The 24,309-nt window shown below is 42.5% G+C and overlaps 3 non-coding genes across 3 annotated transcripts; 1 reads left to right on the top strand and 2 right to left on the bottom strand.

The window, feature by feature from the left end:
* Nucleotides 1–5,291: 5,291 nt before the first annotated feature.
* On the bottom strand, nucleotides 5,292–5,364 carry trnaf-gaa (transfer RNA phenylalanine (anticodon GAA)). The gene has a single exon. It is a non-coding gene; the product is annotated as a tRNA-Phe (tRNA).
* A 9,142-nt stretch (nucleotides 5,365–14,506) lies between these two features.
* Nucleotides 14,507–14,579, bottom strand: trnaf-gaa (transfer RNA phenylalanine (anticodon GAA)). The gene has a single exon. It is a non-coding gene; the product is annotated as a tRNA-Phe (tRNA).
* A 9,308-nt stretch (nucleotides 14,580–23,887) lies between these two features.
* trnar-ucu (transfer RNA arginine (anticodon UCU)) lies at nucleotides 23,888–23,978 on the top strand. Its single transcript is given in 2 exon segments — nucleotides 23,888–23,924; nucleotides 23,943–23,978. It is a non-coding gene; the product is annotated as a tRNA-Arg (tRNA).
* Nucleotides 23,979–24,309: the final 331 nt, after the last annotated feature.

Below are 24,309 nucleotides of genomic sequence, written 5' to 3'. Positions count from 1 at the left end.
ACCCTAAGCACAGCCAGCCTTTTTAGTACCTCCCTCTCTCAATTTGTACCCTATCCATTGCCTCTACTCTCTTCACTTCTACTGATATTTTGTCCAATTCCACTTCCTTAGTGATCACTGATACAAAGTACTCATTAAGCAGATTAACATTGCCCTGCACCTCTAAGCATATATTATCCTCTTTCTCCCTAATAGGCCCGACTCAACCTCTTACTACCCACTTATCATTTACATGCTGCTCGAAGATTTTTGGGTTTCCTTTCATGTTGACTGCCATTTTATTCTCATAGAAATAGAGAATAAGCTGAATATAGAAGATATAAGTATTTCCCTTCCTTGATGAGGTGGAACTTTTTTATGTTGTGGGTAGTAATGACTTGGCCCACGAGTGTGGTGGAAGCAGAGACAATCAATGATTTGAAAAGGAAATTGGATGGATACTTGAAGGAAAGAAACTTGCAGGAGGAAAGGGATCGAGCTGGTGAGTGGAACTGACTAGATTGCTCCGGGGAGAGCCAGCATGGACGTGATAGGCCAAACGACCACCTTCTGTGCTGCAAATGACTCTGTGTTGTTTCTCAAATTCAATCCACTGGTGTTTGGTAAATAATTTCAAAGTAAATTGTGCAACTGAAAAATCAGAGCCAAGGCAAGGGACGCATAAGGAAGCGGAATTGCTGAAACCCGGGATTGAACCAGGGACCTTCAGTCTAACGCTCTCCCAACTGACCTATTGCAGCCCAACATTAATAGTGGCTTGGTGTCCTTATTTTGGAAGAAAATACATACATTCAAGTTTTCCAAAAAATTCAAGAACACAACATGTGAGTAATATTCCCCATTGCTTTCTCAGTACTGATGGATTGTGAAGCGGGGGACAGCCAGAAGTGCAAATGAGCCGCACAGACCCTGAGCTGAGAATGAAATGAGATCAAATTCAATCTTTCACAGCGAGATGCTGCAGAGAGGTAAGAGTCCTGAATCAAAGCGAGATTTGCTCATTTCAAACACTCCCTGTACTCAATGCTCAAGAAGCCTTAAAAAAGGGAAAAACAGAATGGCACTCAAACTCACAACCCTGCCATTAACAGTCTCATGTTCGACTGACAGAACTGTCACTTCTACTCGCTCTCTTGTTGGATGGATGCAACTCCAACGCAGGGGTGGCATTCAAATCCTCCCATGGGTCCACATGTCAGACTGAGTTCCATGTTGTAGAATCAAGCAAAGGAAATCTGCTCACTTCCAAAACTATCAGCGAATTGAAGCTGATTACGATCAACATCATCAGAGGTCAGAACGACCTGGTGAAAGAAGACACTCTGAAGAAGGATCCACAATTATTCAAAGGCATCAACAAAGTGAAAAACAAGAAAATTGATGTGTCAATGCAAGCCAAACAACAGAAACACTGAAGAATTCCATTCCATTCCAGTCCAGAACCCAGTCCTGTTGTTTTTGGAGTCAGGTCACAATTACAGCAACAACTTTATATTCCCACTTGGCTATCTGTACATTTCGTTAATTGCAATTTTGTCGACAAGCTCTTTGAATCCAGTTGTCTGGTCCTCAAGCCAGCTCCGTATGGAAGTCAATTCCACCTTCTGCAAGGCTGAAACCAATAGATAACCTTAATCTAAAAATGCCAGCAGACCAGGGCTCATCCGGGACTTAAACCCGAGATCTCTCGCATGTTAATTAACCATACTCCCTAAGCGAGAATCATACCCCTAGACCAACGAGCCACTGGCAGGTCAGGCTTTATTAGCTGCTGTGGAATTTCACTGGAACCCCCCAGCCAATCATCCATTTTTTTTCAGATCAAAGCAACATCCTGCAAATGCTGAAATAAAAACAGAAAGTGCTGGAAATGTTCAGCAGCTCTGGCAGCATCTGTGCTGTGAGAAACACAGTTAACGTTTCAGGGCACTCACCTTTTGTTTCAGCCATCCTTTCAGACTGCGTCTGTCCATCCAATCTCACTTTCTATTCTATCCACATTCCAACCATTCACTACGTTACTACATTTTTCATGAATTCCTCATTTATTTTATTAATGACAATTTTGTATTTCTGGCCTTTGCTTCAGACACCACCACAAGTGGAATCATGTCTCCATCTACCCAATCAAACCACTTCGCTGTATCCTCACATTGCAATGTTTCTTTCACCCTGACAGACTGTGGAGTTTCTGCTGCTTGATTGCAGTTCTTGCTTCCCGCCAGTAGATGTCACCTCACTGCAATACAGTGAAGTTTACAAATCTGAGAGAGACACAACAGGAAATAATTGTTCACATTATAGTGAATGTGTGGGATTTAGAAATACTAGGAGTGGAGACGTGTTATTATTGCACTCTGCTATTACATCTTTTATCATGGACTCCAGCATTTTCCCCACGACTGATGTCAGGCTAACCGGTATATAATTCGCTGTTTTCTTTCTGCCATCTTTTTTTAAATAGTGGAGTTACATTAACTCCCGTCCAATCCATTGGAACTGTTCCAGAGTCGATAGAATTTTGAAAAAAGACCAGAAATGCATCTGCAATTTCAAGGGCCACTTCCTTAATTACTCTGGGATGTAGATTATCAGGCCCTGGGGATTTATCGACCTTCAATCCCATCCATTTCCCAAACATTCCCTACTAATACTGATTTCATACAGTTCCTCCTTCTCACTAGACCCTATGTTCCCCAACATGTCTGGGAGATAATTTGTATCCTCCGTTGTGAAGACAGATCCAAAGTATGTATTTAATTGGTCTGCCATTTCTTTGTTCCCCATTATAAATTCCCCCGTTTCTGACTGTGAGGGGCCCACATTTGTCTTCACTAATCTTTTTCTCGACACATATCTATAGAAGCTTTTACAGTCAGTTTTTATGTTCTTTGCTAGCTTACTCTCATACTCTATTTCCCCCTTCTTAATCAATCCTTTTGTCCTCCTCTGCTAAATTCCAAACTGCTCACAATCTTCAGGTTTGCTGCTTGTTCTGGCCATTTTATATTTCTCCTCCTTGGATCTAATACTTTCCTTAATTTCTTTTGTAAGCCACAGTTGAGCCACCCTTCCTGTTTTACTTTTGCACAGACAGGAATGAACAATTGTTGTAATTCATCCATGCGCTCTTTTAATGCTTGCCATTGCCTATCCACTGTCAACCCTTTAAGTAACGTTCCCCAATCTATCATAGCCAACTCCCGCCTCATACCTTCATAGTTTTCTTTGTTTAGATTCAGGACCCGAGTCTCGGAATCAACTCTCTCACTCTCCATCTTAATGAAGAATTTTATCATATTATGGGCGCACTTCCCCAAGGGACCCCACACAACAAGATTGTTAACTAATCCTTTCTCATTACACAATACCCAGTCCAGGATGGCCTGTTCTCTAGAGGTGTTTTACACCTCTATCAATTCTCCACTCAATCTCCTTTGATATAGGCAGAATAATCCTAGCTTTTCCAACCTAACCTTGTAACTAAAATCCCCCATCCCTGGATCCATTCTGGTAAATCGCCTCTGCGTCCTCTCAAGGACCCTCACATTCTTTCTAAAGTCTGCTGAGCAGAACTGGAAGCAACACTCCAATTGGGACCTAACCAGAGTTATATAATGGTTCAGCATAACTTCCCTGCTTTTGTACTCAATGCCTCAATTTCAAGCCCAAGATCCCATATGCTTTGCGAACCACTCTCGCAATATGTCTTGCCACCTTCAAAGATTGATGCACATGAACCCCAAGTCCCTCTATTCCAGTGCACTCTTTAGAACTGTGCCATTAAGTATATATTGCCTCTCCCTATTCCTTATGCCAAAATACATCACCTCACACTTGTCACTATTAAATTCCATCTGCCACCTGTCTGCCCATTCTGCTAGCCTATCACTGTCCTGTTGCAGGCAGTTCATATCATCCTCACTGTTTGCCGCTCCTCCAAGTTTGTTGTCATCGGGATATTTTGAGATTCTACTCTGTATTCCAAGATCCAAGTCAATTACCTTGAGCAAAAAAAGCAGTGGTTCTAGCACTGACCCTTGAGGAACACCACTATCGACTATCCTCCAGTCTGACAAAGAACCATTTAATAAGACTCGCTGTTTTCTGTCCTTAAACCAATTTTCTATCCAATTGGACACTGACCCTCCTATCCCACGAACCTCAATTTTGTTAACCGCCCTTTTATGTGGTACCTTGTCAAACGCTTCCTTAAAATCCATATAAACAACATCCACTGCATTCCCTTCATCAACCTGCTCTGTTAGTTCATCAAAAAATGCAGTTAGATTAGTCAAGCATGAACTCCCATTTATAAATCCATGCTCACTCTCCTTAATTAACTCGAACCTCTCCAAGTGACTGTTGATTTTTTACCCTGATTATTCTTTCTAAAACCTTACCCACCGCTGCTGTTAATCTAACTAGCCTGTAGTTACCCGGACTGTCCTTACACCCTTTCTTGAATAAGGGTGTCGCATTTGCCACTGTTTAATCCTCTGGCACCTCCCCCGTATCCAGGGAAGATTGGAAGATTATAGCAAGCCCTTCCGTTATCTGCATCCGCATTTCCTTTCGCAACCTGGGATGTGAGCCATCCGGACCAGGTGATTTATCTTCCCTAAGCACAGCCAGCCTTTTTAGTACCTCCCTCTCCTAATTTGTACTCTCTCCATTGCCTCTACTTTCTTCACTTCAACTGATATTTTGTCAAATTCCACTTCCTTAGTGATCACTGATGCAAAGTACTCATTAAGTAGATTAACATTGCCCTGCACCTCTAAGTTTATATTATCCTTTTTGTCCCTAATAGGCCCGACTCAACCTCTTACTACCCACTTATCATTTACATGCTGCTCGAAGATTTTTGGGTTTCCTTTCATGTTGACTGCCAGTCTATTCTCATAGAAATAGAGAATAAGCAAATATAGAAGATGTAAGTATTTCCCATCCTTGATGAGGTGGAATTTTTTATGTAGTGGGTGGTAATGACTTGGCCCACGAGTGTGGTGGAAGCAGAGACAATCAATGATTTGAAAAGGAAATTGGATGGATACTTGAAGGAAACAAACTTGCAGGAGGAAAGGGATCGAGCTGGTGAGTGGAACTGACTCGATTGCTCCGGGGAGAGCCAGCATGGACGCGATAGGCCAAATGACCACCTTCTATGTTGTAAATGATTCTGTGTTGTTTCTCAAATTCAATCCACTGGTGCTTGGCAAATAATCTCAAAGTTATTTGTGCAACTGGAAAATCAGAACCAAGGCAAGGGACACATAAGGAAGCGAAATTGCTGAAACCCGGGATTGAACCAGGGACCTTTAGATCTTCAGTCTAACGCTCGCCCAACTGAGCTATTTCAGCCCTACGTTAACAGCAGCTTGGTGTCCTTGTTTTGGAAGAAAATACATACATTCAAGTTTTCAAAAAATTAAAGAACACAACATGTGAGTAATATTCCCCATTGCTTTCTCAGTACTGATGGATTGTGAAGCGGGAGACAGCCAGAAGTGCCACTGAGCCGCACAGACCCCGAGCTGAGAATGAAATGAGATCAAATTCAATCTTTCATAGTGAGATGCTGCTGAGAGGCAAGAGTCCTGAATCAAAGCGAGACTTGCTCATTTCAAACACTCCCTGTACTCTCTGCTCATGAAGCCTTAAAAAAGGGAAAAACAGAATGGCACTCAAACTCACAACCCTGCCATTAAAAGTCTCATATTCGACTGACAGAACTGTCACTTCTACTCGGTCTCTTATTGGATGGATGCAACTCCAACGCAGGGATGGCATTCAAATCCTCCCATGGGTCCACATGTCAGACTGAGTTCCATGTTGTAGACTCAAGCAAAGGAAATCTGCTCACTTCCAAAACTATCAGCGAATTGAAGCTGATTACAATCAACATCATCGGAGGTCAGAACTACCTGGTGAAAGGAGACACCCTGAAGAAGAATCCACAATTATTCAAAGGCATCGACAAAGTGAAAAACAAGAAAATCGATGAGTCAATGCAAGCCAAACAACAGAAACACTGAAGAATTCCATTCCATTCCAGTCCAGAACCCAGTCCTGTTGTTTTTGGAGTCAGGTCACAATTGCAGCAACAACTTTATATTCCCACTTGGCTATCTGTACATTTAGTTAATTACAATTTTGTCGACAAGCTCTTTGAATCCAGTTGTCTGGTCCTCAAGCCAGCTCTGTTTGGAAGTCAATTTCACCTTCTGCAAGGCTGAAACCAACAGATAACCTTAATCTAAAAATGCCAGCAGACCAGGGCTCGTCCAGGACTTGAACAAGGGATCTCTCGCATATTAATTAACCATACTCCCTAAGCAAGAATCATATTCCTAGACCAACGAGCCACTGACAGGTCAGGCTTTATTAGCTGCTGTGAAATTTCACTGGAACCCCCCAGCCAATCATCCATTTTTTTTCAGATCAAAGCAACATCCTGCAAATGCTGAAATAAAAACAGAAAGTGCTGGAAATGTTCAGCAGCTCTGGCAGCATCTGTGCTGTGAGAAACACAGTTAATGTTTCAGGGCACTCACCTTTTGTTTCAGCCATCCTTTCAGTCTGCTTCTGTCCATCCAATCTCACTTTCTATTCTATCCACATTCTAACCATTCACTACGTTACTACATTTTTCATGAATTCCTCATTTCTTTTATTAATGACAATTTTGTATTTCTGGCCTTTGCTTCAGACACCACCACAAGTGGAATCATGTCTCCATCTACCCAATCAAACCACTTCGCTGTCTCCTCACATTGCAATGTTTCTTCAACCCTGACAGACTGTGGAGTTTCTGCTGCTTGATTGCAGTTCTTCCTTCCCGCCACTAGATGTCACCTCACTCCAATACAGTGAAGTTTCCAAATCTGAGAGAGACACAACAGGAAATAATTGTTCACATTATAGTGAATGTGTGGGATTTAGAAATACTAGGAGTGGAGACGAGTTATTATTGCACTCTGCTATTACATCTTTTATAATGGACTCCAGCATTTTCCCCACGACTGATGTCAGGCTAACCAGTATATAATTCGCTGTTTTCTTTCTGCCTCTTTTTTTAAATAGTGGAGTTACATTAACTACCGTCCAATCCATTGGAACTGTTCCAGAGTCGATAGAATTTTGAAAAAAGACCAGAAATGCATCTGCTATTTCAAGGGCCACTTCCTTAAGTACTCTGGGATGTAGATTATCAGGCCCTGGGGATTTATCGGCCTTCAATCCCATCAATTTCCCAAACATTCCCAACTAATACTGATTTCATACAGTTCCTCCTTCTCACTAGACCCTATGTTCCCCAACATTTCTGGGAGATAATTTGTATCCTCCTTTGTGAAGACAGATCCAAAGTATGTATTTAATTGGTCTGTCATTTCTTGGTTCCCCATTATAAATTCCCCCGTTTCTGACTGGAAGGGACCCACATTTGTCTTCACTACTCTTTTTCTCTTCACATATCGATAGAAGCTTTTACAGTCAATTTTGATGTTCTCTGCAAGCTTATTTCCACTTGTTAATCAATCCCTTTGTCCTCCTCTGCTAAATTCCAAACTGCTCACAATCTTCAGGTTTGCTGCTTGTTCTGGCCATTTTATATTTCTCCTCCTTGGATCTAATACTTTCCTTAATTTCTTTTGTAAGCCACAGTTGAGCCACCCTTCCTGTTTTACTTTTGCGCAGACAGGAATGAACAATTGTTGTAATTCATCCATGCGCTCTTTAAATGCTAGCCATTGCCTATCCACTGTCAACCCTTTAAGTAACGTTCCCCAATCTATCATCGCCAACTCCCGCCTCATACCTTCATAGTTTTCTTTGTTTAGATTCAGGACCCGAGTCTCGGAATCAACTCTCTCACTCTCCATCTTAATGAAGAATTTTATCATATTATGGGCGCACTTCCCCAAGGGACCCCACACAACAAGATTGTTAACTAATCCTTTCTCATTGCACAATACCCAGTCCAGGATGGCCTGTTCTCTGGAGGTGTTATACACCTCTATCAATTCTCCACTCAATCTCCTTTGAGAAAGGCAGAATAATCCTAGCTTTTCCAACCTAACCTTGTAACTAAAATCCCCCATCCCTGGATCCATTCTGGTAAATCGCCTCTGCGTCCTCTCAAGGACCCTCACATTATTTCTAAAGTCTGCTGAGCAGAACTGGAAGCCACACTCCAATTGGGGGCTAACCAGAGTTTTATAATGGTTCCGCATAACTTCCCTGCTTTTGTACTCAATGCCTCTATTTATAAAGCCCAAGATCCCATATGCTTTGCGAACCACTCTCGCAATATGACTTGCCTGCTTCAAAGATTGATGCACATGAACCTCAAGTCCCTCTATTCCAGAACACTCTTTCGAACTGTGCCATTAAGTATATATTGCCTCTCCCTATTCTTTATGCCAAAATACATCACCTCACACTTGTCACTATTAAATTCCATCTGCCATCTGTCTGCCCATTCTGCTAGCCTATCACTGTCCTGTTGCAGGCAGTTCATATTATCTTCACTGTTTGCCGCTTCTCCAGGTTTGGTGTCATCGGCATATTTTGAGATTCTACTCTGTATTCCAAGATCCAAGTCACTTACCTTGAGCAAAAAAAGCAGTGGTTCTAGCACTGACCCTTGGGGAACACCACTGTCGACTATCCTCCAGTCTGGCAAAGAACCATTTAATAAGACTCGCTGTTTTCTGTCCTTAAACCAATTTTCTATCCAATTGGACACTGACCCTCCTATACCACGAACCTCAATTTTGTTAACCGCCCTTTTATGTGGTACCTTGTCAAACGCTTCCTTAAAATCCATATAAACAACATCCACTGCATTCCCTTCATCAAGCTGCTCTGTTAGTTCATCAAAAATGCAGTTAGATTAGTCAAGCATGAACTCCTATTTATAAATCCATGCTCACTCTCCTTAATTAACTCGAACCTCTCCAAGTGACTGTTGATTTTTTACCCTGATTACTCTTTCTAAAACCTTACGAACCGCTGTTAATCTAACTAGCCTGTAGTTGCCCGGACTGTCCTTACACCCTTTCTTGAATAAGGGTGTCGCATTTGCCACTGTTTAATCCTCTGGCACCTCCCCCGTATCCAGGGAAGATTGGAAGATTATAGCAAGCCCTTCCGTTATCTGCATACGCATTTCCTTTCGCAACCTGGGATGTGAGCCATCCGGGCCAGGTGATTTATCTTCCCTAAGCACAGCCAGCCTTTTTAGTACCTCCCTCTCCTAATTTGTACTCTCTCCATTGCCTCTACTTTCTTCACTTCAACTGATATTTTGTCAAATTCCACTTCCTTAGTGATCACTGATACAAAGTACTCATTAAGTAGATTAACATTGCCCTGCACCTCGAAGCTTCTTTTATCCTTTTTGTCCCTAATAGGCCCGACTCAACCTCTTACTACCCACTTATCATTTACATGCTGCTCGAAGATTTTTGGGTTTCCTTTCATGTTGACTGCCACTATATTCTCATGGAAATAGAGAATAAGCAAATATAGAAGATGTAAGTATTTCCCATCCTTGATGAGGTGGAATTTTTTATGTTGTGGGTAGTAATGTCTTGGCCCACGAGTGTGGTGGAAGCAGAGACAATCAATGATTTGAAAAGGCAATTGGATGGATACTTGAAGGAAAGAAACTTGCAGGAGGAAAGGGATCGAGCTGGTGAGTGGAACTGACTAGATTGCTCTGGGGAGAGCCAGCATGGACGTGATAGGCCAAATGACCACCTTCGATGTTGTAAATGACTCTGTGTTGTTTCTCAAATTCAATCCACTGGTGCTTGGGAAATAATCTCAAAGTAAATTGTGCAACTGGAAAATCAGAACCAAGGCAAGGGACGCATAAGGAAGCAAAATTGCTGAAACCCGGGATTGAAACAGGGACCTTTAGATCTTCAGTCTAACGCTCCCCCAACTGAGCTATTTCAGCCCTACGTTAACAGCGGCTTGGTGTCCTTGTTTTGGAAGAAAATACATACATTCAAGCTTTCCAAAAATTAAAGAACACAACATGTGAGTAATATTCCCCATTGCTTTCTCAGTACTGATGGATTGTGAAGCGGGAGACAGCCAGAAGTGCCACTGAGCCGCACAGACCCCGAGCTGAGAATGAAATGAGATCAAATTCAATCTTTCATAGTGAGATGCTGCTGAGAGGGAAGAGTCCTGAATCAAAGCGAGACTTGCTCATTTCAAACACTCCCTGTACTCTCTGCTCATGAAGCCTTACAAAAGGGAAAAACAGAATGGCACTCAAACTCACAACCCTGCCATTAAAAGTCTCATATTCGACTGACAGAACTGTCACTTCTACTCGGTCTCTTATGGGATGGATGCAACTCCAACGCAGGGGTGGCATTCAAATCCTCCCATGGGTCCACATGTCAGACTGAGTTCCATGTTGTAGACTCAAGCAAAGGAAATCTGCTCACTTCCAAAACTATCAGCGAATTGAAGCTGATTACAATCAACATCATCAGAGGTCAGAACTACCTGGTGAAAGAAGACACTCTGAAGAAGGATCCACAATTATTCAAAGGCATCGACAAAGTGAAAAACAAGAAAATCGATGAGTCAATGCAAGCCCAACAACAGAAACACTGAAGAATTCCATTCCATTCCAGTCCAGCTGTTTTTGGAGTCAGCTCACAATTACAGCAACAACTTTATATTCCCACTTGGCTATCTGTACATTTAGTTACTTACAATTTTGTCGACAAGCTCTTTGAATCCAGTTGTCTGGTCCTCAAGCCAGCTCCATATGGAAGTCAATTTCACCTTCTGCAAGGCTGAAACCAATAGATAACCTTAATCTAAAAATGCCAGCAGACCAGGGCTTGTCCAGGGCTTGAACCCCGGATCTCTCGCATGTTAATTAACCATACTCCCCAAGCAAGAATCACATTCCTAGACCAACGAGCCACTGACAGGTCAGGCTTTATTAGCTGCTGTGAAATTTCACTGGAACCCCCCAGCCAATCATCCATTTTTTTCAGATCAAAGCAACATCCTGTAAATGCTGAAATCATAACAGAAAGTGTTGGAAATGTTCAACAGCTCTGGCAGCATCTGTGGAGAGAGAAACACAGTTAACATTTCAGGGTGTTCACCTTTTGTTTCAGCCATCCTTTCAGACTGCTTCTGTCCATCCAATCTCACTTTCTATTCTATCCACATTCTAACCATTCACTACGTTACTACATTTTTCATGAATTCCTCATTTCTTTTATTAATGACAATTTTGTATTTCTGGCCTTTGCTTCAGACACCACCACAAGTGGAATCATGTCTCCATCTACCCAATCAAACCACTTCGCTGTCTCCTCACATTGCAATGTTTATTTCACCCTGACAGACTGTGGAGTTTCTGCTGCTTAATTGCAGTTCTTGCTTCCCGCCAGTAGATGTCACCTCACTCCAATACAGTGAAGTTTACAAATCTGAGAGAGACACAACAGGAAATAATTGTTCACATTATAGTGAATGTGTGGGATTTAGAAATACTAGGAGTGGAGACGTGTTATTATTGCACTCTGCTATTACATCTTTTATAATGGACTCCAGCATTTTCCCCACGACTGATGTCAGGCTAACCGGTATATAATTCGCTGTTTTCTTTCTGCCTCCTTTTTTAAATAGTGGAGTTACATTAACTACCGTCCAATCCATTGGAACTGTTACAGAGACGATAGAATTTTGAAAAAAGACCAGAAATGCATCTGCTATTTCGAGGGCCACTTCCGTAAGTACTCTGGGATGTAGATTATCAGGCCCTGGGGATTTATCGGCCTTCAATCCCATCCATTTCCCAAACATTCCCTACTAATACTGATTTCATACAGTTCCTCCTTCTCACTAGACCCTATGTTCCCCAACATTTCTGGGAGATAATTTGTATCCTCCTTTGTGAAGACAGATCCAAAGTATGTATTTAATTGGTCTGCCATTTCTTTGTTCCCCATTATAAATTCCCCCGTTTCTGACTGTAAGGGGCCCACATTTGTCTTCACTAATCTTTTTCTCTACACATATCTATAGAAGCTTTTACAGTCAGTTTTTATGTTCTTTGCTAGCTTACTCTCATACTCTATTTCCCCCTTCTTAATCAATCCTTTTGTCCTCCTCTGCTAAATTCCAACTGCTCACAATCTTCAGGTTTTCTGCTTGTTCTGGCCATTTTATATTTCTCCTCCTTGGATCTAATACTTTCCTTAATTTCTTTTGTAAGCCACAGTTGAGCCACCCTTCCTGTTTTACTTTTGCACAGACAGGAATGAACAATTGTTGTAAATCATCCATGCGCTCTTTAAATGCTAGCCATTGCCTATCCACTGTCAACCCTTTAAGTAACGTTCCCCAATCTATCATAGCCAACTCCCGCCTCATACCTTCATAGTTTCCTTTGTTTAGATTCAGGACCCGAGTCTCGGAATCAACTCTCTCACTCTCCATCTTAATGAAGAATTTTATCATATTATGGGCGCACTTCCCCAAGGGACCCCACACAACAAGATTGTTAACTAATCCTTTCTCATTACACAATACCCAGTCCAGGTTGGCCTGTTCTCGTGAGGTGTTTTACACCTCTATCAATTCTCCACTCAATCTCCTTTGATATAGGCAGAATAATCTTAGCTTTTCCAACCTAACCTTGTAACTAAAATCCCCCATCCCTGGATCCATTCTGGTAAATCGCCTCTGCGTCCTCTCAAGGACCCTCACATTCTTTCTAAAGTCTGCTGAGCAGAACTGGAAGCAACACTCCAATTGGGGCCTAACCAGAGTTTTATAATGGTTCAGCATAACTTTCCTGCTTTTGTACTCAATGCCTCTATTTATAAGCCCAAGATCCCATATGCTTTGCGAACCACTCTCGCAATATGACTTGCCACCTTCAAAGAATGATGCACATGAACCCCAAGTCCCTCTATTCCAGTACACTCTTTAGAACTGTGCCATTAAGTATATATTGCCTCTCCCTATTCCTTATGCCAAAATACATCACCTCACACTTGTCACTATTAAATTCCATCTGCCACCTGTCTGCCCATTCTGCTAGCCTATCACTGTCCTGTTGCAGGCAGTTCATATCATCCTCACTGTTTGCCGCTTCTCCAGGTTTGGTGTCATCGGCATATTTTGAGATTCTACTCTGTGTTCCAAGATCCAAGTCACTTACCTTGAGCAAAAAAAGCAGTGGTTCTAGCTCTGACCCTTGGGGAACACCACTGTCGACTATCCTCCAGTCTGACAAAGAACCATTTAATAAGACTCGCTGTTTTCTGTCCTTAAACCAATTTTCTATCCAATTGGACACTGACCCTCCTATACCACGAACCTCAATTTTGTTAACCGCCCTTTTATGTGGTACCTTGTCAAACGCTTCCTTAAAATCCATATAAACAACATCCACTGCTTTCCCTTCATCAACCTGCTCTGTTAGTTCATCAAAAAATGCAGTTAGATTAGTCAAGCATGAACTCCCATTTATAAATCCATGCTCACTCTCCTTAATTAACTCGAACCTCTCCAAGTGACTGTTGATTTTTTACCCTGATTATTCTTTCTAAAACTTTACCCACCGCTGCTGTTAATCTAACTAGCCTGTAGTTACCCGGACTGTCCTTACACCCTTTCTTGAATAAGGGCATCGCATTTGCCACTGTTTAATCCTCTGGCACCTCCCCCGTATCCAGGGAAGATTGGAAGATTATAGCAAGCCCTTCCGTTATCTGCATCCGCATTTCCTTTCGCAACCTGGGATGTGAGCCATCCGGACCAGGTGATTTATCTTCCCTAAGCACAGCCAGCCTTTTTAGTACCTCCCTCTCCGAATTTGTACTCTCTCCATTGCCTCTACTTTCTTCACTTCGACTGATATTTTGTCAAATTCCACTTCCTTAGTGATCACTGATGCAAAGTACTCATTAAGTAGATTAACATTGCCCTGCACCTCGAAGCTTATATTATCCTTTTTGTCCCTAATAGGCCCGACTCAACCTCTTACTACCCACTTATCATTTACATGCTGCTCGAAGATTTTTGGGTTTCCTTTCATGTTGACTGCCAGTCTATTCTCATAGAAATAGAGAATAAGCAAATATAGAAGATGTAAGTATTTCCCATCCTTGATGAGGTGGAATATTTTATGTTGTGGGTGGTAATGTCTTGGCCCACGAGTGTGGTGGAAGCAGAGACAATCAATGATTTGAAAAGGAAATTGGATGGATACTTGAAGGAAAGAAACTTGCAGGAGGAAAGGGATCGAGCTTGTGAGTGGAACTGACCAGATTGCTCCGGGGGGAGCCAGCATGGACGTGATCGGCCAAATGACCACCTTCTGTGTTGTGAATGACTCTGTGTTGTTTCTCAAATTCAATCCACTGGTGCTTGGTAAATAATTTCAATGTAAATTGTGCAACTGGAAAATCAGAACCAAGGCAAGGGAAGCATAAGGAAGCGAAATTGCTGAAACCCGGGATTGAACCAGGGACCTTTAGATCTTCAGTCTAACGCTCTCCCAACTGAGCTATTTCAGCTCTCCAGTAGCAGTAGCTTGGTGTCCTTGTTTTGGAAGAAAATACATACATTCAAGTTTTCCAAAAGATTGAAGAACACAACATGTGAGTAATATTCCCCATTGCTTTCTCAGTACTGATGGATTGTGAAGCGGGAGACAGCCAGAAGTGCCACTGAGCCGCACAGACCCCGAGCTGAGAATGAAATGAGACCAAATTCAATCTTTCATAGTGAGATGCTGCTGAGAGGTAAGAGTCCTGAATCAAAGCGAGACTTGCTCATTTCAAACACTCCCTGTACTCTCTGCTCATGAAGCCTTAAAAAAGGGAAAAACAGAATGGCACTCAAACTCACAACCCTGCCATTAGAAGTCGCATATTCGACTGACAGAACTGTCACTTCTACTCGGTCTCTTATTGGATGGATGCAACTCCAACGCAGGGATGGCATTCAAATCCTCCCATGGGTCCACATGTCAGACTGAGTTCCATGTTGTAGACTCAAGCAAAGGAAATCTGCACACTTCCAAAACTATCAGCGAATTGAAGCTGATTACAATCAACATCATCAGAGGTCAGAACTACCTGGTGAAAGAAGACACCCTGACGAAGGATCCACAATTATTCAAAGGCATCGACAAAGTGAAAAACAAGAAAATCGATGAGTCAATGCAAGCCAAACAACAGAAACACTGAAGAATTCCATTCCATTCCAGTCCAGATGTTTTTGGAGTCAGGTCACAATCACAGCAACAACTTTATATTCCCACTTGGCTCTCTGTCCATTTAGTTAATTGCTATTTTGTCGACAAGCTCTTTGAATCCAGTTGTCTGGTCCTCAAGCCAGCTCCGCATGGAAGTCAATTCCACCTTCTGCAAGGCTGAAACCAATAGATCACCTTAATCTAAAAATGCCAGCAGACCAGGGCTCGTCCCGGATTTAAACCCAGTATCTCTCGCATGTTAATTAACCATCCTCCCTAAACGAGAATCATACCCCTAGACCAACGAGCCACTGACAGATGAGGCTTTATTAGCTGCTGTGGAATTTCACTGGAACCCCCCAGCCAATCATCCATTTTTTTCAGATCAAAGCAACATCCTGCAAATGCTGAAATAAAAACAGAAAGTGCTGGAAATGTTCAGCAGCTCTGGCAGCATCTGTGCTGTGAGAAACACAGTTAACGTTTCTGGGCACTCACCTTTTGTTTCAGCCATCCTTTCAGACTGCTTCTGTCCATCCAATCTCACTTTCTATTCTATCCACATTCTAACCATTCACTACGTTACTACATTTTTCATGAATTCCTCATTTCTTTTATTAATGACAATTTTGTATTTCTGGCCTTTGCTTCAGACACCACCACAAGTGGAATCATGTCTCCATCTACCCAATCAAACCACTTCGCTGACTCCTCACATTGCAATGTTTCTTTTACCCTGACAGACTGTGGAGTTTCTGCTGCTTGATTGCAGTTCTTCCTTCCCGCCACTAGATGTCACCTCACTCCAATACAGTGAAGTTTCCAAATCTGAGAGAGACACAACAGGAAATAATTGTTCACATTATAGTGAATGTGTGGGATTTAGAAATACTAGGAGTGGAGACGAGTTATTATTGCACTCTGCTATTACATCTTTTATAATGGACTCCAGCATTTTCCCCACGACTGATGTCAGGCTAACCAGTATATAATTCGCTGTTTTCTTTCTGCCTCTTTTTTTAAATAGTGGAGTTACATTAACTACCGTCCAATCCATTGGAACTGTTCCAGAGTCGATAGAATTTTGAAAAAAGACCAGAAATGCATCTGCTATTTCAAGGGCCACTTCCTTAAGTACTCTGGGATGTAGATTATCAGGCCCTGGGGATTTATCGGCCTTCAATCCCATCAATTTCCCAAACATTCCCAACTAATACTGATTTCATACAGTTCCTCCTTCTCACTAGACCCTATGTTCCCCAACATTTCTGGGAGATAATTTGTATCCTCCTTTGTGAAGACAGATCCAAAGTATGTATTTAATTGGTCTGTCATTTCTTGGTTCCCCATTATAAATTCCCCCGTTTCTGACTGGAAGGGACCCACATTTGTCTTCACTACTCTTTTTCTCTTCACATATCTATAGAAGCTTTTACAGTCAATTTTGATGTTCTCTGCAAGCTTATTTCCAATTGTTAATCAATCCCTTTGTCCTCCTCTGCTAAATTCCAAACTGCTCACAATCTTCAGGTTTGCTGCTTGTTCTGGCCATTTTATATTTCTCCTCCTTGGATCTAATACTTTCCTTAATTTCTTTTGTAAGCCACAGTTGAGCCACCCTTCCTGTTTTACTTTTGCGCAGACAGGAATGAACAATTGTTGTAATTCATCCATGCGCTCTTTAAATGCTAGCCATTGCCTATCCACTGTCAACCCTTTAAGTAACGTTCCCCAATCTATCATCGCCAACTCCCGCCTCATACCTTCATAGTTTTCTTTGTTTAGATTCAGGACCCGAGTCTCGGAATCAACTCTCTCACTCTCCATCTTAATGAAGAATTTTATCATATTATGGGCGCACTTCCCCAAGGGACCCCACACAACAAGATTGTTAACTAATCCTTTCTCATTGCACAATACCCAGTCCAGGATGGCCTGTTCTCTGGAGGTGTTATACACCTCTATCAATTCTCCACTCAATCTCCTTTGAGAAAGGCAGAATAATCCTAGCTTTTCCAACCTAACCTTGTAACTAAAATCCCCCATCCCTGGATCCATTCTGGTAAATCGCCTCTGCGTCCTCTCAAGGACCCTCACATTCTTTCTAAAGTCTGCTGAGCAGAACTGGAAGCCACACTCCAATTGGGGCCTAACCAGAGTTTTATAATGGTTCCGCATAACTTCCCTGCTTTTGTACTCAATGCCTCTATTTATAAAGCCCAAGATCCCATATGCTTTGCGAACCACTCTCGAAATATGACTTGCCTCCTTCAAAGATTGATGCACATGAACCTCAAGTCCCTCTATTCCAGAACACTCTTTCGAACTGTGCCATTAAGTATATATTGCCTCTCCCTATTCCTTATGCCAAAATACATCACCTCACACTTGTCACTATTAAATTCCATCTGCCACCTGTCTGCCCATTCTGCTAGCCTATCACTGTCCTGTTGCAGGCAGTTCATATCATCTTCACTGTTTGCCGCTTCTCCAGGTTTGGTGTCATCGGCATATTTTGAGATTCTACTCTGTATTCCAAGATCCAAGTCACTTACCTTGAGCAAAAAAAGCAGTGGTTCTAGCACTGACCCTTGGGGAACACCACTGTCGACTATCCTCCAGTCTGACAAAGAACCATTTAATAAGACTCGCTGTTTTCTGTCCTTAAACCAATTTTCTATCCAATTGGACACTGACCCTCCTATACCACGAACCTCAATTTTGTTAACCGCCCTTTTATGTGGTACCTTGTCAAACGCTTCCTTAAAATCCATATAAACAACATCCACTGCATTCCCTTCATCAAGCTGCTCTGTTATTTCATCAAAAAATGCAGCTAGATTAGTCAAGCATGAACTCCTATTTATAAATCCATGCTCACTCTCCTTAATTAACTCGAACCTCTCCAAGTGACTGTTGATTTTTTACCCTGATTATTCTTTCTAAAACGTTACCCACCGCTGCTGTTAATCTAACTAGCCTGTAGTTACCCGAACTGTCCTTACACCCTTTCTTGAATAAGGGTGTCGCATTTGCCACTGTTTAATCCTCTGGCACCTCCCCCATATCCAGGGAAGATTGGAAGATTATAGCAAGCCCTTCCGTTATCTGCATCCGCATTTCCTTTCGCAACCTGGGATGTGAGCCATCCGGACCAGGTGATTTATCTTCCCGAAGCACAGCCAGCCTTTTTAGTACCTCCCTCTCCTAATTTGTACTCTCTCCATTGCCACTACTTTCTTCACTTCAACTGATATTTTGTCAAATTCCACTTCCTTAGTGATCACTGATGCAAAGTACTCATTACGTAGATTAACATTGCCCTGCACCTCTAAGCTTATATTATCCTTTTTGTCCCTAATAGACCCGACTCAACCTCTTACTACCCACTTATCATTTACATGCTGCTCGAAGATTTTTGGGTTTCCTTTCATGTTGACTGCCAGTCTATTCTCATAGAAATAGAGAATAAGCAAATATAGAAGATGTAAGTATTTCCCATCCTTGATGAGGTGGAATTTTTTATGTTGTGGGTGGTAATGTCTTGGCCCACGAGTGTGGTGGAAGCAGAGACAACCAATAATTTGAAAAGGCAATTGGATGGATACTTGAAGGAAAGAAACTTGCAGGAGGAAAGGGATCGAGCTGGTGAGTGGAACTGATTAGATTGCTCCGGGGAGAGCCAGCATGGACGTGATAGGCCAAATGACCACCTTCGATGTTGGAAATTACTCTGTGTTGTTTCTCAAATTCAATCCAATGGTGCTTGGGAAATAATCTCAAAGTAAATTGTGCAACTGGAAAATCAGAACCAAGGCAAGGGACGCATAAGGAAGCGAAATTGCTGAAACCCGGGATTGAACCAGGGACCTTTAGATTTTCAGTCTAATGCTCGCCCAACTGACCTATTTCAGCCCGACATTAACAGCAGCTTGGTGTCCTTGTTTTGGAAGAAAATACATACATTCAAGTTTTCAAAAAATTAAAGAACACAACATGTGAGTAATATTCCCCATTGCTTTCTCAGTACTGATGGATTGTGAAGCGGGAGACAGCCAGAAGTGCCACTGAGCCGCACAGACCCCGAGCTGAGAATGAAATGAGATCAAATTCAATCTTTCATAGTGAGATGCTGCTGAGAGGTAAGAGTCCTGAATCAAAGCGAGACTTGCTCATTTCAAACACTCCCTGTACTCTCTGCTCATGAAGCCTTAAAAAAGGGAAAAACAGAATGGCACTCAAACTCACAACCCTGCCATTAAAAGTCTCATATTCGACTGACAGAACTGTCACTTCTACTCGGTCTCTTATTGGATGGATGCAACTCCAACGCAGGGATGGCATTCAAATCCTCCCATGGGTCCACATGTCAGACTGAGTTCCATGTTGTAGACTCAAGCAAAGGAAATCTGCTCACTTCCAAAACTTTCAGCGAATTGAAGCTGATTACAATCAACATCATCGGAGGTCAGAACTACCTGGTGAAAGGAGACACCCTGAAGAAGGATCCACAATTATTCAAAGGCATCGACAAAGTGAAAAACAAGAAAATCGATGAGTCAATGCAAGCCAAACAACAGAAGCACTGAAGAATTCCATTCCATTCCAGAACCCAGTCCTGTTGTTTTTGGAGTCAGGTCTCAATTACTGCAACAACTTTATATTCCCACTTGGCTATCTGTACATTTAGTTAATTACAATTTTGTCGACAAGCTCTTTGAATCCAGCTGTCTGGTCCTCAAGCCAGCTCCGTTTGGAAGTCAATTCCACCTTCTGCAAGGCTGAAACCAATAGATAACCTTAATCTAAACATGCCAGCAGGCCAGGGCTCATCTGGGATTAGAATCTTGCATTTCTTACATGTTAATCAACCACATTCCCTAAGCAAGAATCATACCCCTAGACCAACGAGCCACTGACCAGTCAGGTTTCTTTAGCTGCTGTGGAATTTCACTGGAACCCCCCAGCCAATCATCCATTTTATATTTCAGATCAAAGCAACATCCTGCAAATGCTGAAATAAAAACAGAAAGTGCTGGAAATGTTCAGCAGCTCTGGCAGCATCTGTGCTGAGAGAAACACAGTTAACGTTTCAGGGCACTCACCTTTTGTTTCAGCCATCCTTTCAGACTGCTTCTGTCCATCCAATCTCATTTTCTATTCGATTCACATTCTAACCATTCACTACGTTACTACATTTTTCATGAATTCCTCATTTCTTTTGTACTCAATGCCTCTATTTATAAAGCCCAAGATCCCATATGCTTTGCTAACCACTCTCGCAATATGTCTTGCCACCTTCAAAGATCGGTGCACATGAACCCCAAGTCCCTCCATTCCAGCACACTCTTTATAACTGTGCCATTAAGTATATATTGCCTCTCCCTATTCCTTATGCCAAAATACATCACCTCACACTTGTCACTATTAAATTCCATCTGCCACCTGTCTGCCCATTCTGCTAGCCTATCACTGTCCTGTTGCAGGCAGTTCATATCATCCTCACTATTTGCCGCTCCTCCAAGTTTGGTGTCATCAGCATATTTTGAGATTCTACTCTGTATTCCAAGATCTAAGTCACTTACCTTCAGCAAAAAAAGCAGTGGTTCTGGCACTGACCCTTGGGGAACACCACTGTCGACTATCCTCCGGTCTGACCAAGAACCATTTAATATGACTCGCTGTTTTCAGTCTTTAAAACAATTTACTATCCAAATGGACACTGACCCTCCTAATCCATGTACCCCAATTTTGTTAACCACCCTTTTATGTGGTACTTTATAAAATGCTTTCGTAATATCCATATAAACAACATCCACTGCATTCCCTTCATCAGTATTCTCAGATAGTTTGTCAACAAATGCAGTTAGATTCGACAAGCATGAACTCCCATTGATAAATCCATGCCCCTCTCCTGAATTAACTCAAACCTCTCCAAAGGACTTGATTTTTTTCCCTGACCTGTTGATCTCATGCTGATAGCAAGCTCACCATTGAGCATGTATTTGGCAATGTGACCGTCATCCATTTGGCCCAGTCAACAGAGTCACCGCTGACTCAAGAGGGCAAACATGCTGTGGATCCCTGCACGCTGGTGTACTTCCGCATTCGGCACTCTGTCCTGCCAGGAGATGCCCAGTATCCATCTGAGGCAATGGAGGTGGAAGCTGTTCAGCCGCTTTTTTTGGCTGTATAAGTTGTTGATTCTTCTCTACTATAAAGGAGGGTGCTGAGAACACAAGCCTGGTACACGTGGAGCTTTGTATTTTCGGTCAGTTTGCTGTCGGTTCACACTTGTCTTCTCAACGTTGACATGACAGCTGCAGCATTGGAAATCCTGGTGCTGATTTCAGCATCAAGGGCCAGATTGCTGGTGATTGTTGATTGAAGGTATGTGAAGCTGTTGACAACCTCCAAAGTGAGGTTGTCGATGTTGATGCAAAGTGGAGTCTCAACGTCCTGGCCCGTAACTTTCATCTTCCTGATGCTGATTGTCAGTCCAAACTCTTTGCAGGCCAGGGAGAACCGATCTGCAAGCTGCTGTAACTGAACTTCATTATGGGATGTCAGCACAGCATCATCAGCAAATAGCAACTCACAGACTAGGAATTTACCCACTTTGGTCTTGGCGCACAGTCTTGCCAAGTTGAACAGCTTGTCGTCAGCTCTGATGTGCAGGTGAACACCTATATCTGAGTAATTGAAAGTGTACAATAGCAGCATGGAGAAGAATATGCCAATTATAAAGGATGTGATAACTAGACAGTTCGAAAATGATGACATGATTGGGCAGAGTCAACATAGATTTATGAAAAGGAAAACAGGTTTGAAAAACCTGTTGAGATTTTTGAGGATGTTACCTATAGAACAGATAAAGGAGAACCAGTGGATGTGTGGTATTTGTATTTTCCTTTGGTAAGGTCCCACACAGGAGGTGAGTAAACAAAATTAGAGCACATAGGCTTGGGGATAATATACTGATATGGATTGAGAATTGGTTAACAGACCGAAAACAGAGAGCAGGAATAACGGGTCCTTCTCAGGATGGCAGGCTGTTACTATTGGGGTACTGCAAGGATCAGTGTTGGAGCCACAGCTGTTAACAACCTAAATAAATGATTTGGACGTGGGGATTAAATGTAATATTTCCAAGTTTGCAGATGACACAAAGCTCGGTGAAGTGTGAGTTGTGAGGAGGATGCAGAGAGGCTTCCAGGGGACCTGGAGAGGCTAAGTGAATGGGCAAGAACATGGAATATAATGTGAATAAGTGTGAAGTTATTCACTTTGGTAGAATAAACAGAAAGACAGAGTATTTCTTAAATGGTGAGAGGTTGGGAAGTGTCGATGTCCAAAGGGACCTGGGTGTCCTTGTTCCTGAGACACTAAAAGCTCTTGTGCAGGTGCAGCAATCAATTAGGAATGCAAATGGTATGTTGTACCCACACGAGGGTCATGAGTACAGGAGTAAAGATGTCTTGCTGCAATTGTATAGAGCCTTGGTGAATCCGCACTGGAGTATTGTGTACAGTTTAGTCTCCTCACCTTGTGAAGGATACACTTGCCATAGAGGGGGTGAAACAGAGGGTCAACAGACTAATCTTTTTTTTGCATTTATTTCATTTCATCTCAGTTTGTTTTTTTTCAGGTTTGTACTTCCTGCTGTTCAATATTCAGTCCATTAACACCTAATCTGGACTAATGCTTTGTCTTTCAACACACCATTAACATATTGTTTGCCTTTGCTGCATGACCTTGTGGTCAGCTATGTGGCCTTGTCCAATTTACACCTTCTCCTTTGTTATCTCTTGCCCCACCCCCACCCCACTTGCTTATAACCTGTGACTTTTCTAATATATGTCAGTTCCGAAGAAGGGTCACTGACCTGAAACGTTAACTCTGCTTCTCTTTTCACAGATGCTGCCAGACCTGCTGAGTGGTTCCAGCATTTCTTGTTTTTATGTCACCAGACTAATCCCTGGGATGGTGGGATTGTCTTATGAGGAAACTGGGCCTGTATTCCTTAAAGCTTCGAAGAATGAGAGGTGATCTGATTGAAACTGACAAAATTCTTACAGGGCGTGACAGTGTGGATGTAGACAGGATGTTTGCCCTGGTTGGTGAGTCTAAAACCAAAGGACATCGTCTCAGAATAAGGAGTAGGCCATTTAAAACTGAGATGGGTGGAATTTCTTCACTCAGACGGTGGTGAATCATTGGAATACTGTGCCCCAGAGGGCTGTGGCAGCTCAATCATTGAGCATGTTCAAGACAGAAATTGAAAGAAATCTTGACACTCATGACATCAAGGGATATGGGGATAGCATGGGAAAGGGGCTTTGAGGTCGGTGATCAGCCATGATCGAATTGAATGACAGAGCAGGCTCGACGGGCTGAATATCTTACTCCCATGTTCCTCTGTTCTGAAGAGAGTTGGCGCCAGCACGCAGCCCTGAAAGCGTCTGATGTTGCTCCATTGTAACTGATGGAACTGTGCATGTTCTCGTGGAAAGAAAAGATGATGCCCAAGAGGTCAGGAGGGCAGCCTGTCTTCCATTGCAGTTTGAAGAGCCCGTCTCTGCTGACAAGATCAAAGTCCTTAGTGATGTTCATAAAAATGTGTAAGTCTCTGTGGCGCAGTGGATAGCGTGTTGGACTTCTAAATAATGATTAAAACGATATCCAAAGGTTGTGGGTTCAAATCACACCAGAGTCAGATTTTGGACCAGAAACAGAGGAGCACAACGGAACAACAAATGAAGAAATGCGCCAAAAGCACAGACTCGGAGACAGAGCGAGAGACAGAGGAGCAGAGCAGGGGAAGAAATCGAGGAGTGACATCACAATGGAGAGTGAGAGCAGGGAAACAGAGAGCCGCTGGGGTGAGGATACAGGATTTGGTTCTTTCTTCGGTGCAGTGGAAGGAGCTGTTTGGTGAGGATCTGGTAAGCTGTGACATCACAGGCAAGCAGGTAGTTGATTGGTTTGGAAGAACCGACCTGCTTGATGCGCATCTGGTAAGTGATTAAGATCCATTTTAGTCCTCA

The sequence above is a fragment of the Heterodontus francisci genome, unplaced genomic scaffold (assembly GCF_036365525.1).
Source record: "Heterodontus francisci isolate sHetFra1 unplaced genomic scaffold, sHetFra1.hap1 HAP1_SCAFFOLD_102, whole genome shotgun sequence".
NCBI classification, from domain to species: domain Eukaryota; kingdom Metazoa; phylum Chordata; class Chondrichthyes; order Heterodontiformes; family Heterodontidae; genus Heterodontus; species Heterodontus francisci.
Note: the sequence above shows the minus strand (reverse complement) of the source record. Positions and strands in the feature narration are given on the sequence as shown.